Raw genomic sequence first — 4,430 nt, 5'->3', positions numbered from 1 at the left:
CATCCTTTGCAGGTCGGCTTTCTTCCCCTGAGTTCATATACAGTTAAGATTCCTCATACCTTTATAGCTCATTTCTGAATAGTATTTCACACTGCTGGACTCTCCCAGTTTATTTGTTCATTAACCTATAGAAGGACACCTTGACTGCTTCAAAGTTTTGGCAATCCGGGCTGGCGCTGTAGCACAGTAGGTTACGCCTCCATCTGCAGTGCCAGCATCCTATATGGGCGCGGGTTCGGACCCTGGCTTCCCTTCTTTCTATCCAGCTCTCTGTCTATGACCTGGAAAAGTGGTGGAAGATAGCTGAAGTGATTGGGCCCCTGCACTTGCATGAGAGACCTGGAAGAACCTCCTGGCTCCTCGCTTTTGATTGGCCCAGCTCCGGCCATTGCCCCTATTTGGTAAGTGAACCAACAGATGGAAGACCTTTCTCTGTAGCCCTACCTCTCAAATAAATAAATTAAAATCTTAAAAAAATTGACAATTATAATCAAGGAAATATCCATTGTCAGGTTTTTGTGAGGCCACAAGTGTTTAGCTTCCTTGGGTTCATATCAGGAAGTGTGATTGTTGGGTCATATGGTAAGCATATGTTTAGTTATCTAAAAATGATCAGACTGTAGTCCAAGGTGTCTATGCCATTTTGCACTCCAAACTGAAATGAATGAGAGTTCCTGTTACTCCACACCCCTGTCAGCAACTGATAGTATTTGTGCTGTGGATTTTGTTCACTCTGGTAAGCGTGTAGTGTGTGTGTCATAGTTGTTTCTGTTTTTGTTTCCCTAATGATGTATGAGGTGAAACATATGCTCATTTACCATGTGCATATCTTTTTAGGTGAAGTAGCTGTGTGTTCAGAACTTTGGCCTATTTGTAATTGGTGTGTTAATTTTTCTATTGAATTTTGATAGCTTTTTGATATAGTTTAGACAACAGTCTTTTATGAAATATATCTTTTACAAATATCTCCCCCTAGTTCTGTGGCTGAATTTCTCATCCCACTAGTAAGGTCTTTCACAGATCACATAGCTTTAATTGTAAGGAAATCCTGTTTATCAGTTACTTCTCTCACAGATTCTGTCTTGGCTATTATTTTTAAAGAGCCATGACAATAAACAAGAGTATCTAGAAATTCTCCTGCTATATTCTGGAACACTTAAAAGTTTTATCTCAAATCTAAGTCAATAAAGCATTTACGTGACCTTCAATGAAGAGTGTAAGATCTGGGTGTAGATTCAGTTTTTTTCCAAGTGAATATTTGGTCAGTAGGAAGGTTTGAAGATTTATTTGATCTGTCTTTTTCAGATAAAAACTTTGTAAATATCATTACTTATTTTGAAAGACATTGCAAATTGAACAGCAGTAACTGTGTTTTTAGGACTTATTTATTTGTTTGAAAGGTAAAGTTATAGAGACAGGGAGAAAAATAGAGAAAAAGATCTTCCATCTGCTGGTTTACTTCCCAAATGACCACAATGGCCATGGCTGCGCCAGGCTGAAGCCAGGAGCCTGGAAATCTATTTGGGTTTCCCACATGGTCCATTTTCCACTGCATTCCCATGCGTGTGAGCTGGGAGCTGGATCAGAAGTGGAGTAGCCAGGATCTGAACCAGTGCACATTTGGGATGCTGATGTCACAGGCAGTGGCTCAACCCATTGAGCAGCAACGCCTGACCTACACTGAATTTCAAGGTCAAGGACTCAAGAATTGTAAGCACCACAGTGTCTATGAAAAGAAAATCATCTACAAAGGCATGCTGCAAATACAGAACATATCACCTTTACATAAATAGGGAGAAATCATCCTGAAAACATATCCCTACTACATTTTACATTGTATTTTACTGAATTTGATCAAAAGGTGATTTCACTATTAACTTTGGAAGTATAAGTAAGATGAATTCACAACTAAATGTAAGCAAACAAAAAATATCTGTAAGTAGAATTCCATAATTTCTGTAATAAAAGTCAAGCCATTGCTTTCATGAAATAAGAGAAAGAAAGACCAGAAAGGAGCCGGCACTGTGGCATAGTAAGTTAAGCTTCCTACTGCATTGCCAGCATCCCATATGGGTGCTGGTTCCAGTTCTGGCTGCTTCTCTTCTGATCCAGCTCTCTGCTGAGGCCAGAGAAAGCAGAGGAACATGGCCAAAGTGCTTGGGTCCCTGCACCCACATGGGAGACCCAGAAGAACTTCCTGGCTCCTCGTTTTGGATTGGCCAAGCTCCTGCTATTGCTGCCATTTGTGGAGAGCACAAGTGGATGAAAGATCTCTCTCTCTCTCTCTCTCTAACTGTGCCTTTAAAATAAATAAATAAAAATCTTTAAGAAAGAGGAAAGGCCAGGAAAGATAAATATGCTAACATGATCCATCTCCAAATATTTTAAATATTTATTTATTTACTTGAAAGGCCACAAAGGCCAGGCAGAAGTCAAGAGCCAGGATCTCCATCTGGGTCTCTCACGTGGGTGGCAGCAGTCCAAATACTGGCTTCATTATCTTCTGCCTCTCAAGCACATTAGCAGGAAGTCTGGAGGCTTGTTTTGTAAGGTAACCCTTTTGGGGCTGGCCCTGTGGCATAGCGGGTAAAGCTGCCACCTGCAGTGCCTGCATTCCATATGGGCACTGGTTGGAGTCCCGGCTGCTCCACTTCTGATCCAGCTCTCTGCTATGGCCTGGGAAAGCAGTGGGAGATGACCCAAGTCCTTGGGCCCCTGCACCCACATGTGAGACATGAAAGAAGCTCTTGGCTCCTGCTTTCAGATAGGCACAGCTCTGGCTGTTGTGGCCAGTTGGGGAGCGAACCAATGGGTGGTTCTTTCTCTGCTTCTCCTTCTCGCTGCATAACTCTCACTTTCAAATAAATAAATAAATATTTTAAACTTCCTTTTAGCATCCTTTTCACCATAAATTCTCACAATGAAAGTCACAAGAGTGGTGTGTGTTGTACATATTTACAGACACACGTTCTCTTTATGGATATGACCAGTAGACAAGTAAAGCATTTTTCTAGGACTTTGAGAGTTTCCCACTTATGTCTTCCTAAATAAAGAATACAAAATGGTGTTAAAAAAGGATGAAATAAGAAATGAGAACAGAAATCAATAACAATAAAGTTATCAATACAGAGAAGGCAGTTAAGTGTTTATACAGAGGAATAAAGTCAGTCAAGTTTTTCCTGGATATAGCTCCATCCTTTTTAGGGGGTTATAAAAGACTATTTTTGTCCTGGTTATCTTATTTTTTAAATATTTATTTATTTTACTTGAGAGGCAGAGTTATAGACAGAGAGAGCAAGAGACAAAGAGAGAGGTCTTCCATCTGTTGGTTCACTCCTCAAATGGCTACAATAGCTAGAGCTGAACCTATCTGAAGCCAGGAGCCAGGAGCTTCTTCCAGGTCTCCTATGTGGGTGCAGGGGCCCAAGCACTTGGGCCATCTTCTACTGCTGTTCCAGGCCATAGCAGAGAGCTGGATTGGAAGAGGAGCAGCTGAGACTCAAATTGGTGCCCACATAAGATGCTGGCACTGCAGGCATAGGCTTAGCTCACTAAGCCACAGAGCCAGCCCCCTGGGTATCTTATTAAAATAAGCCTATTTCCCTTTTGTTCTTCCCTCTCACCACCTTATCCATTTTCTAACCTACCACTGCTTCCATGTTTGCATGCTCTGCTTCTGACAGGGTAAAAAATAAGATTTATTCCCACAGGAACAATCTCTGGTAAAATCATAGGCTGCCAACTGGAATAAGACCCAAAAGTTAACTGCATGCTTTCCAACAGCCAGAAATAATTCACAGCAAATAAGTCCACAAAACAGCCTGTGGAATGTCATAAATCTCCTAGGGGAGACTTTGCACTGTCAGGCAGTAAAACAAACTTGGCTATACACACACACACACACAAACACACACACTGGACTGTGGTAGGTAGGAATTGTGGGTAAGAATAAATTGATCTGTGACCAATTTCCACTTGAAGTCCTGTTGTGTTGGCTTATTATATCTTTTTTTAATTTTTTTTATTTTTTTGACAGGCAGAGTGGACAGTGAGAGAGAGACAGAGAGAGAAAGGTCTTCCTTTTGCCATTGGTTCACCCTCCAATGGCCGCCGCGGCTGGCGCGCTGCGGCCGGCGCACTGCGCTGATCCGATGGCAGGAGCCAGGTGCTTATCCTGGTCTCCCACGGGGTGCAGGGCCCAAGCACTTGGGCCATCCTCCACTGCACTCCCTGGCCACAGCAGAGAGCTGGCCTGGAAGAGGGGCAACCGGGACAGAATCCGGCGCCCCGACCGAGACTAGAACCCGGTGTGCTGGCGCCGCAAGGCAGAGGATTAGCCTAGTGAGCCGTGGCGCCAGCCGGCTTATTATATCTTTAATTTACATTGTGTTATGGTAATACTTTATTCAGAAGGGTATTTATTTATTTAT

The sequence above is a fragment of the Lepus europaeus genome (genome assembly GCF_033115175.1).
Source record: "Lepus europaeus isolate LE1 chromosome 23 unlocalized genomic scaffold, mLepTim1.pri SUPER_23_unloc_1, whole genome shotgun sequence".
Lineage (NCBI taxonomy): Eukaryota > Metazoa > Chordata > Mammalia > Lagomorpha > Leporidae > Lepus > Lepus europaeus.
This window is presented reverse-complemented; position numbering follows the sequence as displayed.